Source organism: Cardiocondyla obscurior, linkage group LG14 (assembly GCF_019399895.1).
Source record: "Cardiocondyla obscurior isolate alpha-2009 linkage group LG14, Cobs3.1, whole genome shotgun sequence".
In the NCBI taxonomy this organism is placed as follows: domain Eukaryota; kingdom Metazoa; phylum Arthropoda; class Insecta; order Hymenoptera; family Formicidae; genus Cardiocondyla; species Cardiocondyla obscurior.
This window is the reverse complement of record NC_091877.1, coordinates 1,566,050-1,579,269: the sequence shown is the minus strand read 5'-3', so window position 1 is coordinate 1,579,269 and position 13,220 is coordinate 1,566,050. Positions and strand designations below refer to the sequence as shown.

The window sequence follows — 13,220 nt, the reverse complement described above, 5'->3', positions numbered from 1 at the left end:
GCGACGTCTCGGTCGGTTTAATCTCGGGATGCAGTAAGAGGAGGAGAAGGGTCGGCGAGCCTGGGTGAAGAATTAAGGTTCGCAAGCTCATTAACGTGACTCGTGGTAATGAGGCGAGCTAAGCGGTGCCCGGGAACATCTGCCCGGTTTCCCTGTTGCCTCGGAACTTGAAAAAAGAAATATAGAGACCGCGACGGCGAAAAGAAGCTTCGTGTGGTACGAGGGGTGGGCCCGAAACGGGGGTAAAAGGATGCGGCTTAAGCACGAGCCGAAAGCCGATCAGCGCGATGTGGTAAAGACGAGAGATTAGACCTTCGCCAAATTTCATCCTCCTACGTCGGATATGCGCGAGTCCGGTGTAAGATGACTCCTTATAATTTGCCGAACGATAATTCTGCGACTCGTCAAAAAAAAAAAATAAAAAATAAAATAAAAAAGAAATTGACGCGCCATAATGAGAGTTGTGTCAACCTTTGTGATCCCGCGGAATCCTACATCATTAATTTTCGTATTATGAATCGGATAAGTGGCGCAATTATTTTCCACGGCGCGCAAAACGGCGATGTTCGATTAGAAGGTTAAGAATGCGGTGTATTCACGAGGTTTCAAGTTATAATATTTATCGCTGTGCCGTTTGGCGAACGTACTGTCGCGAGGATGATGTAGGCAGGAGAAGAAAGCCATATGGCGCGAAAACTGTACGGCAGCGCGAGTGGCACGCGCTTTAAACGCGGCCGTAATAAAGAAGAGAAGGAGGAAAGATGAAGATGATAACTGAAGTAAATTGACGCGGGGGGATTATAATTTTTTTTTAAATATTTAAGCCAATTGCTGCCGCGCGGCGATATAGATTATCACCTCGGCAAGATATCGCGGAAACCGTGTAGATTTTAAGATTAATTCTAGATGAATAGGAATTATAAACAATGCCATTCACGTTGATTTTCCTCGCGGATTTCTGCGATGGCTCACGCTACGTAAGCCAGTCATTGACGTTGCTAAAGCTTTACTTGCCAGGCTCAGGATAATTTTTCGCAACTCTGCACACTCTTCACGAGTGATCTATAGTCGCGATTCTGGCGCGGGGCCAGGATCGCGTTTTCTCGGCTGCGAGTGTCGACGACTTGGACACCGTGGTGAACATCTTAAGCCCCTACTACGAAAAGTCGTGAAACGTCGCCGGCCTAAAGGCTGAAATTATTTTCGATAGACACGCAGATATAGTTCCGCGCCTGGCGCTTACGCGTGGGGTCGCGGGGTCGGGTCGTATAATCTTATATTTAGCGCGCCCCGGGGCCCTTCGAGTTACACCCTTCTGCGACTTTCGCGAATCGGAATGAACCTCGCGCGTTGATATCACTTCGTACATGCGAAATCCGGTAAGATTTTCCTCGCCGTAAACTAGTTTACAGGCGTTCCTCCGCCGATTAGATATGCGCCTCGGGAAATGGTACCGAGCGCCATAACTGGGAGAATTAATTGTGAGATGAGCTTGGGAAACACGTCTTGCGCCAACGAGATTACACGCTCGTGAATCGGGGTGCGATGCTTTCAAAACGAGTTCGAAACGCGAGGAAACTCGATTACGATCGGGCAGAGCCTCGTTAATCAAGGTATTTACACGCGAGATCGGTCGTCAGCCTATCGATATGCGAAACGTCGCCATGGATCGATCGGAGCCGCGCCTTCGCTGCAAATCCAGCCTAACGGCGCACTATATGCTCGCTCGTAGTGTTATTTATAGGCTATTCGAACGCTGCGTAGCGCGCGTCTCGCGTACGTGCGTTTAATTCATTTGAGCCGGAGATTCGTCCTCGGATACTCGACGGAAGACAGGCGGTGCCGCTCGTAAGTTATGTGCGAATTAGCGGCCTATGCTATTAGCACGCGTCGGAATATTTCCTCCCCTCCTTCCCCTTTCCCGGGGCTTTTAAGATTTGGATATCCCCGTAGGCTGCAAACGTATCCCTCTCGTTTGATGTCCGCACGGCATTGCGTTATTACATTTGTTATAAAATTTAATTCGCTGGGATTAATCAGCAGAACGATATTTAAAATCGAGGATTACGAGCATTAGTCGCCAAATAGTCAATTTCCATTTATTCCGCTCGATTTTTAAACAAAGTGACGCGCTCGGCAATTTCGTCGCCGAGATGCATAATCGCTAGGCTACGTTAATGCGCTTTTTGTGTTTCCGCGAAAGAAATTTATCGCACCAGCCGGCAGATTTATCGTGGTTCTTAGCTAATCTACCTTCGCCTGATGTATCCACCGCGATCGCGAAAGGATTCCCAAACGGGGTATAATCTAACAAATATTAATGAGTCGATGAATAAAACGCACGATAGGGATGCGTGACGGATGTGCGGGTGGAAATAAAAAAATAAAAAATATTTTTACATTTGTAGCGATTGCAATAGAGCGCGACGGAGATATCACTGTTTTATTCGATAAGATAAGAATGGTGTCAGTGTTACATTTCGTCAAATATTCACTCTATTGTGTCTCCGTAAAGGACTTACAAACGGTTTTATCTAACAACAGAATATTGCAGGGTGTAGCTAACGCCTCTTTAATGAACGTTTGTTGCCCTCGCCGTTCCCGACACAGCTGAAACATGCGATTTACCTGTAGGACTCGATTATACAAGGATACGTTCCTTCGTAGGTTTTGTGCGTGCGACGCTTACCGATTTCTCTCCTTTGGTTGCAGCATAGAAAACTATGCCGGCTCTTTGTCGTTTCTGCCTTTTCAGGTTTCGGTAAAATCGAAATGCGTAGCAGGCAGGTAACGTTGTCGTCAACCAGGCGCCTCTAACGAAGTAATTTGTGCACAAAAATGTTACGCGCTGCAACTTGCATTATTCATCGCGGCTTGCACTGGAAAACCGTTTTGCCTGTCTCGTCGGATGTCGATATTTTCAGGAAAAAAGAAATTTTCCGAAAGGTGTATTAAACATCCAGCGTCGAAATCTTTCAAATAAGAAAATAAAATAAAATATATCTTTACTCGCGAAATGTATCGATGCGTGTACAAAATGCGTCTCGTTAAATAGGAATCAGTCGCTTAAAATAACGTGTAATGGGGCGTGTATTGCACTTGCGTTATATCGGCTGCAACGTTTGTGCAACGGCAATTGAAAAAATATGAAACAATGTTTCCGAAAGATATGAAACACGGTGAACAAGCGCTCTAAACATGCCGCGCGGAATGCATTCATCGCACAGGCAGGAAAGATCGGCATCCGCCGAGAAGGTAGAACCGCAGGTAGACGAATATGGTGGGTATCGAGAGCCGTGACTAATGACTCTATTGACGGGGAATTGAAGGACGTTTATCGACACGAACAAGCTCAAGGCGGCACTTGTTTTACATTGGTGTTTCTAAACTTTGCGTGGAAAAAAATTTGTCTCTTTTTGAATTACAATCGGAGCACATCGCTCTCGAATACCTTTTTCTCAAGACTTTTTCCGTGTCACGAATACGTCTTAGGAGAAATTCTTTTTTTTTTTTTTTTTTTCTTTTTTTTCTTTCGGTCTGTGATGAAGATTTTAGTTATGCTCCGGAGCCTCTTGTTCCTTCTTCCTAACTCAGCTCTGTTTCTTTCTCTTCCGCGCACGGAGTTAGAAGAACTACTACGTTTTGTCACGCTTTTTAAGTAGAACGCCGTAACGCGCACGTGATTGCCTCGTACAATTACCTGCGAATCTGACCGTCTCTCTCTTCATCTTCGCTGTCGGCTCGGCGCGAGACGTATATCCCACGCCTAATGTACAACATGGCGCGAACATGACACAAAACTACGGAGAACCCCTTTTTTATCGCGAGGCCACGCTTCATTCCGTCCGCCTGAAATTACGCTCGCTCTCCAATCTCCGCTCGCAATATTGGATTAATGACGGGCCTACGCTTTGCCACCGGCAATGCTGAAGACGAGCGATTACAGCATTGAGTTTGTGACGCGGGACGTCTTATTTTCAAATGTACACAGTCGAGTTCATTTACCGATTTCCATTTTTAAATAAAGCGACATCAAAGCTTTATAATAAATTTTCCGCTAAAACATATTTTCTTTACTAAAATAAAACAACTTTTCTTCTTAGCGACGAGAAGTTTTTCAGATCATTTACTTTGCGTATACGTTCAGTCTCGAGTTACGTGTACATTTTCTAACCCGAATTTGCCTTAAAATTCTTCCGCCTCGTCGATTTTGTTACACGTAAGGAGACCTGTGCAAACGACGCTGTAATCGCACGTGTGTTCGCGCGAGGCAAGGTCGGTCCAAAAGCGTGAGCCTACAAGGTTCCTTCTTTTCCACCTTCCCCGCCTCTCGCGCCCTTACCCGTTCACGCGCTAATAAAATGCGCTCCGTTCGTTCGCTTCTCGCAAAGCCCTCTTTACATTTACATGGCCGGGTCCGCTCGAAGCGCGCAGCTACGTGGTCGTGAGAGGACATCGCGCTCATGAATTTATCTCGCGTTCTCCACTACCAACGCACCATGACGTGTCCGGGCGCGAAGGAGGCACGGGGGAGGAACGGGGGGGACAGAATGATCTTAGTGTCGCTGGTCCGGAATTCCACAGACGGAGAGATGCTAATCGAAGGTTTGAGAATTGATCGGCGGTCGTGCTTTTATGATTTAATTATTTACAATGGTGCACGCGTGGCTCCAAATATGAAAGATCCGTTTGTTTTCGTTAAGTCGGCCTAATTGAGCTCATTAATCCGAGAGACACTTTTAATAGCTCCGCGATTTCAGTAAAGCTCCACCGTGTATGTTTTCTAAATTAAATATTTATCGGATCGCGTTCCCTTTCGTTAACAAACGTCTCTTCAAACGGAAAGCGAGTCAATTCTGAATCGCGGCCAGCCGGCGTCTCGCCGATTCGATATGTATAGAAGCGAAGATGCTTGCACTTGCACGCGATACCGAGCGAATTGTAAATAGTGCCGGAGGTAAAGGGATTGGTACGCGAGCTACGCGTCGGTGGCGATCGAGTCGAGGGAGATCCGGAGGGGGTCCTAGGGCTCGGGTCCGGCCAGGAGCGCTGTGGCAGAGAGGTATGGGATGGGACGCGCGGAGGAGGAAGAGAGGAGATAAGATGGAATAAGGAGAAGCGGGACGCGCACAGGGCTGCCAGGCCGCCGGCGCTGGACCGCGCGTGTATCCGCCCACGTAATCTTGATTGTCGACACACCTCCACCTTCATCGGCCCGCACCACGAAACGCACCAACACACCGAGCCGCGCGCGAGCGCGGGCGCGTATCACCTTCCCCGATGTATCGTGGATACGTATCGTGAACGCGAGCCTCAGAGGCCCCGCCGGGCACCTATGCACGAGGCCCCGGATGTAACCAGCGAATGCAACCAGGCACCGGGCGTATCGGGATCTGGAAACTGCGTCGTAAAGTCGTTCTCGTAATTGAATCAGCGAGATGTATGTAATTGTGATCGACGGATCGCCGGAAATGCGCGGCCGAGTCGGATCTAGCCGTTGTTTAGCCGAGACGGCGGGACTGCGCGCGAGTATCATGCCAAGCCGACTCAATTCCGCGCAGCGATGAATAAGCGTGCGGGTTACATGCAACTTAAGTGGAGAACGGAGATATATTTATAGTATAATTGCGCTATCTCGTTATCTCGTCACGCGACCTGTTCGGAGAAGCTCGCCGCCGGGGCATTATCTTTGTATTAAACAATCGAGATAATTTACGCGGTGATGAACTCTTCGCGAAGACAGGTCACGTAATATAGACGGTACGCGCGCGTGTAATCAGGCGATACGAATTCTTCAACTTGATCGCGTTTCAACGCAACCTTCGCGGCTATTTCTACGCTACTTTTGTGTCATTGTTACGCATCTCGTTTTTTTTTTTCTTTCTTTCTTTCTTTTTTTTTCTCTCTTTTTTTTTTTTCTTTTTTTTACACATATTAAGATACGAGTGTGCATTTCACTTCGTTCTCCGGCTTCTATCCAACTTGTGCGGGTGACTTCCCCCGCTGTGTTCTTTGTAGAATGGGAGCTTAGACAGGGAAACAAATGAGAAGCCGTGGACTATAATGACGCGGACAACGGGAGGGGAAAGGAAAGAGGGATAAGAAATTGGATAAGAAAGTAAGGTCGGTTGTGGTGGTGCGTGTACAGCTGCATTTCGCTCGCCTGTATGCGTGAGCGTATGCGAAAGCGCGAAAGGGAGAAAGGGGGGAAAGGGAGGCTGAAGCTAAGGTGGAGGATTTATGAACGACCGAAACAGGCTGCGAACCCTAGGCCCTTCGCCTGCTTCTCTTCCTCCGCTTTCTTTTTCCTCCCCCTTTTTTTTTCCCTTTTCTTTTTGTTTTGTATTCCGACCTTAGCGCGAGTAGTATACCTGGCCCTGCCTTGCCGCCGCGCCGTATGCACGCAAAAAGCACAGTTTCATCCCGTCTCCATGCGATCCATCGCTCTCTTTCTCTCTCTCTTTCTCTCTTTTCCTCCGTCCGCCGTATGTCTCTCTTTAAATTTTACATTGTCTCCATCGTGGTCGTGACAAGTCGTCGATTCGATTATGCACCTCGCTCAGCAGCCTTGCTGCCCCTTTTCTCGCCGCAGAGCTTGCGGTTAACCGCGATCACGTGCCATTCTCGGGAGGAAAACCAATTTCTTACGCGAAATTATCGCTACGTCGCTATAAAAAAAATTGATTACGATTTAATAGTTGGCACTTCAATATTTTGGCTGAGGTAGAAAAAAAAAAAAAAAAAATTACAAATTCTTTTCCCTTTGAGTTTCGGCGCGTGAGCCGTCGCGCGATGACGTACGACGCATTGACGGGGGTGGGGGTGGGGGGGAACACCAGTGGCAGATAAAGCGAGTCGTAATTCCGTAATGCGAGGATCCACCTGTATTGAGACGGTGGCGAGATCTCTCTTAATTAACACCGCGTTACTCGCAGCAGACATTAATCGAGTTCCGAGATCTAAAATCAATTTAGATCCCCGATCCGCGATAGCTCCTACGTGCCTACCCTCCCACGAAAGTTTCCGCGGTGCTCTTCGGTGAAGCCGGAGAGCAACACTACGGGGTATCGTGCCCTCCGCGTCCACGATCTCCCGAGGGGAGAAGCGACAATAATGGACCATGCGAAGGAGCATAGCCGAATGTCGATGTCGTTGTTGCCGTTGTTCTTGTTGTTGCTTGCTGCTGGTGGTGGTGGTGATAGTTACGAGGATCCATGGGGGCCTTACGGTGCCCCGTGGTATAACGTGGGTAACTTAATATTCCGGGTAATAAATAAGAGAATGCGGCTCTGTCCGCCCCACAAAAAACTTCCCGCGGGCCAAAGAGCAAGACGCCCACGTTTCTCGTAGTATCTACAGTCCGGAGTGGCCCGTCCACCCACCTCCTCCACTTTGCCCCGTGAGCGGGAACTTTGGAGGGTCCCGCTTTAACCTCCGTGGCCCCCACGCTTAACACCCGAACGTTATCCTGCCGCGGCATCGCGTAATTAAGTTATTACGCTCGCGGGGCAACTGCGGCGCGGGGGCTTTCGCCTGTACGATGGATGTACTGCCGTTCTTCCTACCTCTTTCTCTTGAGAGGAACGAAATTTACGAAGAGTTATAATAATGATTAAAACCATCACGAGTATCACGGCACGAAAAAAAAAAAAAAAAAAGGTATTACGGTTTTACTGAACGTGTTTGCGTTATACTTCAATAATTATATTTATAATTCTTTTTTTTATGTTAGGTTAAAAGCTCGATTCACGTTGTCATGGTGCATTTTTGTTGCATATCCAACTGCTTAATGTGAAGTTTAATAGATCTATCGTTAAATACGTAATGAAAACTCAAATCATCGACGATGCACGAACGTAATGATTATCATTATCTTAAAAAGGATTCTCCTCTGCCTGCAAACATGTTTTCAACTGTCATTGATCATTCCGCACTTATTCTCCGTCATTATGGAAACATAATCCACTTGGATAGAGAGCAGGTGTTCAAGGATGCGTTAAAAGAAGCAGTTTGCCGTCTCGAACACGAAGCATAGCGTGTACGAGCTTGACTGTTAAAAATCGACCTGTATAACTTTCCCGTAGGCAAACGCGCTTAACCGTCATTATCCTTGTATTCATTTTCGCCCTGTTTGCCAATGTGCGTGTAGAGTTAAGTTAAGACAGGTGATTCATATCATTTACGAAATAATCATACATTCTGTAACAATATTGCCGATTCAAAAAGGAGCATGACTATTGCATACATATTATTATAAATATATAATTATATCGTACACATTAATTTCTGTTCATATATCGAGTTGAAAAATTTACTAATTTACCGGCGACACGGGAATAAAAATTAAGTAAGAGAAAAAAAAAAAAAGATTTAAACGAATAACTATCGATAAATAAATATTTTTCACATTTTGGATAAACGAGATTAATTAAAGATTAATTTTCGAAGAATATTCATGCAACTTTCAAGCTTAATTACACGCTATGTAGAAAAAAAGTAAACTCGCCTCATTGCGTGCAATAGTACGAGAAAAGATATCTAATGATATTTTCGATGACGTCCAGTTGAAATTACTTCTATTTGCTAGCTTATTTCCTCTGTGTCGCGATATTGAATCCGCAAGGGCTTCTCTCAGCGGTGCGCGCGAATTGTGCTCACAATAACGCGCGATACACAATTCGCATTTCGCGTCGAGCCTGTTCGTCATTAAGCCGATTCAAGGTATAGAGATGTGAAAGTTGACGAGTGCGCAGGAGGATGAAGTTGGCGAGTAGCGAGAGGAGCGAACGAGGAGGCAGCGGAAGAGGGAAAGAACGAGAGAGCACAAGAAGGAAGGTAGGAATGCCGGTGTGTGAAGCCTCCTGCCTCTTAGACAACATTGCCTCGGAACCGCGTCTCTATCAGGCATCATAAATAATTCTGCTACACCAGTGTCTCGTCTCTGTTCCGCGCATATACGTGCACGTAGAAATACGTATGCATATAACATACACACGGCCGCGCGCATCGTCTACATAAGTATGTCCACCTTCCCTTCTCTGTCATACTGCCTCTTCTACCTCGTACACTCTCATAGCGTTTTTCGGCTACACCATGAACACCTTGAACACGGTGGCATGGCTGTCTGTGGACCGGTTGGACTAGGAACGTCTACGTGTGCGTTTGGGCCCTTTAAAAGAGATAGCACTCGAGATGGGGAAAAAAGAACAGGTGAAACTCGCCGAGGGTCTCTCGGGCTGGTCGATCGAGAACTGCATCGTGGTCGACTTCGGATCTTAATTCCATACGTTACATTACAGTATTTCATTATTTCTTGAAAATAATCCTGGCGCGTTCTAATCCGGTCGACGTTTACGTAACCGTTGGATAATGTTATAACGATTCGATAGGGTATCGTTTATATAAAAAAAAAAAGTTTGCAGCTTTCGAAAATGTATGTGATGAAATTTTCGCGTTTCTTTTTCTCGCGTCCGCTTTCCAATCGGCAGACTAAATTCACCACGGAAAAAGATAAAACGGAAAAGTGATTCTCTCGTGGGCAATGTACCAGGCCTTGCACATTCGTGCGCGTACACGCGTCGCAAGAAACGCGTCCCTCGTTAGTGCCACTAATTACGAACCGACCGAGACTTTCCCCTCGCCCCGCCGGTCTTTCCCTAATGAATGCCCTAGTGAAGATCGTGGAGAAAAAAAAAAAAGAAAAAAGAAAAAAAGAAAGAAAAAACGTACTGTAATGCCAAGAGCACAAGATGAAGAGAGCGAGGGAGAATGGAACGCGGAGAAACGGGGGAGGAAAAAGACACAGATGGAGGGACGTAGTAGGGACGAGGCGACGGCTACGTGTTTAAGCTTTAATTACCGATTAAGCGCGTGGCAGAGATTACGAAATTCCCTTAGGAGTAATTACCGCGGCGCGGGTAGCGATCGATGCGCGATCGGTGGCGCAAGTTTCAAGACGGGGCGCCGTTATCCCCGTCAGGGATTCCCAGATTTCACTTAACCGAGAAGGTACAGCTCCCCGATGCGATCTCCGACGAATTATGCTCATCGGCCCCGCGTATAATCCCGCTATCTCCCGCTGCCCGCACCTTGTAATTAAATCATTTGACGCGGGTAAATAAATTCGAGACATGCATCGGGCACGCGCAATGTCTTTTTTTCATCGTTAATTAGTTCGTTCGTGCAGCGCACAATGCGCCGGTAATGCGAGGCTTAATTAGTACACGTCGAATCTGCGAACGTCGTCGACATTCGAGTCCGTGCGCACCGGACAGTGGTATCTCCTTTACCAGAATTTCAATTAAATCTTGATTGACAGAAGTGTCTAAAGAGACTTGGATAATCGACAAGATTGGTAGTTGCTCAGGCCGTACTTTCCATTCTTAACAAGCCCCACCCCGAAAATGCAATTTTCTCGGAGCGACTTTATTTCTATTACGGAGGTGAATTGCGCTAATGTAAAATCAATTCGAAAATAATTATGTTATCGGTAACGTAAATAGATTCTATTGTTGCCGTTTATTTGAAGCGTAAAATGTGCGAAACTGTGTTATTTACTTTTAATGCAGCACGTTTAATTTTTGTCATTTTACTAATAAAATAGAATTTTTTTGTTTCAGATGACAATCCAGAGGAGGACTTTCGTCGAAGGAGCACCGGACTGACATCCCCGTTGGAGTGCTGAGAGGAGGAGGAGAGCCTAGGAAAGGCATCAAGCACCAGCGGAGCAACTTTAAAGTAAGTATAAATTTTTTAAAATAAAATCTATTAAAAAAAAAACATAATTTTTTTTTTATTAATTTTATTAATTAATATATCTGACATATCAAAATTAATGTTTTTTATTTTATGTTACAGTCACCAGCAGAACTTTGAAACTCCGCTGAATGCAGATCGGTAAGTCGCATATTTTTTTTTCTTTTCGCATTTCATAATTGCAACCTCTCAAAAAATTGCGCGCACGTGGTTTCTTCCATTTTAATAAATCGTCAATTACGCCTGCTATATTTTTCGCTGCAATAATAATATTTCCGTATATCGAGAAAGTTGTATTTTTATTATGCAATTAGTGAAAACGTACCGCTATTCCACGGAACGTTATCGAAGTAGTTATCGAGTCGAAACACGCGATCGAGAGGGGGCGGGAGGGGAGGGGAGGGGAAAAAAAAGAGGGTATAAGGATTGAATGCTGGATGCATTCGAAACCGACCGTCAATCGCCGTCTTCCTATTGGAGACATGTTCGCGATTCCAAGCGAGCTTCACCCTGGAAACGAAGTCACCCAGGCGGAGGTCTTTATTCGAATCGCGCAGGCGAATCACGTCCGCGCCGAGGAGCGACATCGTCCCGTAACAAATATGTATCTCCCTCGGTCGGGCTCTATATTCTCCGTATATCCGCGCGCGCCCTGCACCCGTGGAGATGGGCCTACCTGCGGCTACTAACACGAGCGCGACTAACTAACTAGCGTACACGTTGCTGTCGGGGCCGACCTACCGGCCGTTCCTGCGTTCGTGTTCCGGTAGCAACGATTACGATCCGATCTCCACGCGATCAACGCCACTATCTTTGCCGAGGCTTAGAGTTACGAGCGAAATTATCATATCCCTCGCTAATGAAAAGCTCGGGAGAATTCCTTTTTATTATAAAGAAATAAAAAAAAAAAAGAGTCAAGGAGCCGGTCTTGGAAGAGAAGAGAATAGCGAAACGTGGGAATTGGAGGCTGTCTAGAAATTTGCATTTCGGTCTTGATATTTTATTTTAATCGCGGACGGAATGATCACGACGTTTAAAGTATGTCCCACGTGTTGGCGACAGGGATTAGGTTCGAGTCTGACTCGAAGCCTTTCCTACCACGAGGAAAGAACTGGACCCCGTAACAAAGAGATGTCTGCTCCGACGACGGAGTCCTCCGACGCGAGTGTGCGCATGCGTTTGCTTTCGTCTTCATGATTGCGTTCGTGTTGCCTCGGTTATCCTCGCGCTCGAGTATTCGTCCCCGAGAGGTCTTCAAGAAGGACCAGGACGACGCGCCCGTGATGTTCGCGGGTCTCGAAGAAGAATTAGGTTCCGCGTCTAATCGCACGCGAAGTTATTTAACAGTCGATCAATTCGCATGTAGCCTCGATTATATTAGCTGTCTATCAAGACGAAGAGTATTCGGTTCTCATCCTTATCTAAGTCGTCTCGACAATAAGACGAATACGCGAGTACGCAGAGTCAGGGAGACGGATGAACGACGGAGAACCAAGACGATAACGAGATCCGGTAGTGAAACTTATTGTATATCCGGCGTCTATTTACTCAGAAGCCGTCTTTAATTCATGCCACCGAACCTTTTTCGGTCGTAGCCCTTCGTGGAAGGTCCGTCGAATCGGTGGCTCGACTAGGGTACGTCTATTATAGCACCGAGACCGTCGGCAAAAAATTGTAACCTTGCTGTCTCGACACCGTTTTTCTTTCCCCGTTTATTCTTTCAAACTTTTTTTTTTTCCTCGCGCGAAACGCACTTTCTTCGCGAACGAAATTCGCATTCTAACGCGGCCTCTCGGTTTTATAATTAGAGGCGGGCTTCTTCTAGGTCTGATACGCGACATTAAGACCCGAGCTAACCATCCGCGCCACGTTTTGAATAAACCGAAGGATCGTCAGCGCGTTAAGCCTTATTAGCGAGCCTTTCGAGACTCCGACTCCGCGAAATGATGCGAGGCGATCTCGAATTCCTGACGGAAGGAATCTTCTCGGGCGCACATGTGTGGAACCGGTACAGAACATTTCGAGCGTTTCGATCGTAACGCCTCGCGAACGTAACGACTCCGCATTCCTACGAGAAAAATGTCGACCGGGAATATTCCTCCCGGGTTCTCGCGCGAGAAGGGCGCGCAAGAGACACGGAGCAAAGGCTAGAGGAACGAAGGCGAAGGCCAAACGAAGAGAAGCCCGATGGGCGCCGGGAGAGAGCGAGAGCGGAGCGGAGCGAAAGAGACCCCGTCGCGGCTCTGCTTCACACGTGGCGACAGTCGCGATGTATTCGCGTTCGCTTGCGCGCGAGCGTGCGCGCGTATATATTTATAGCGACCAGGGTGCATTGTCGGCAGAAGCGAAAGAGGAAGGAAGACGAAGAGAGACGGGACGAGATAGAATTACGCGCTGCTCGCGTGCGTGGGGGTTATTGGGAGTTAAACGCGCGGCGTCAGCGTGGTCTAGGAGTCGTCGTGTTC

At 46.9% G+C, this 13,220-nt stretch overlaps 1 long non-coding RNA gene across 4 annotated transcripts in view; it reads left to right on the top strand.

Annotated features, from left to right (window-relative positions):
* Positions 1–13,220, top strand: part of LOC139107962 (uncharacterized) — a 91,656-nt gene that overhangs the window by 10,469 nt on the left and 67,967 nt on the right. For all 4 annotated transcript variants that reach the window (XR_011546592.1, XR_011546591.1, XR_011546589.1 and 1 more), the window contains exons 3-4: positions 10,620–10,737; positions 10,858–10,896. This is a non-coding gene — a long non-coding RNA (uncharacterized lncRNA). The remainder of the gene's footprint in view (positions 1–10,619; positions 10,738–10,857; positions 10,897–13,220) is intronic.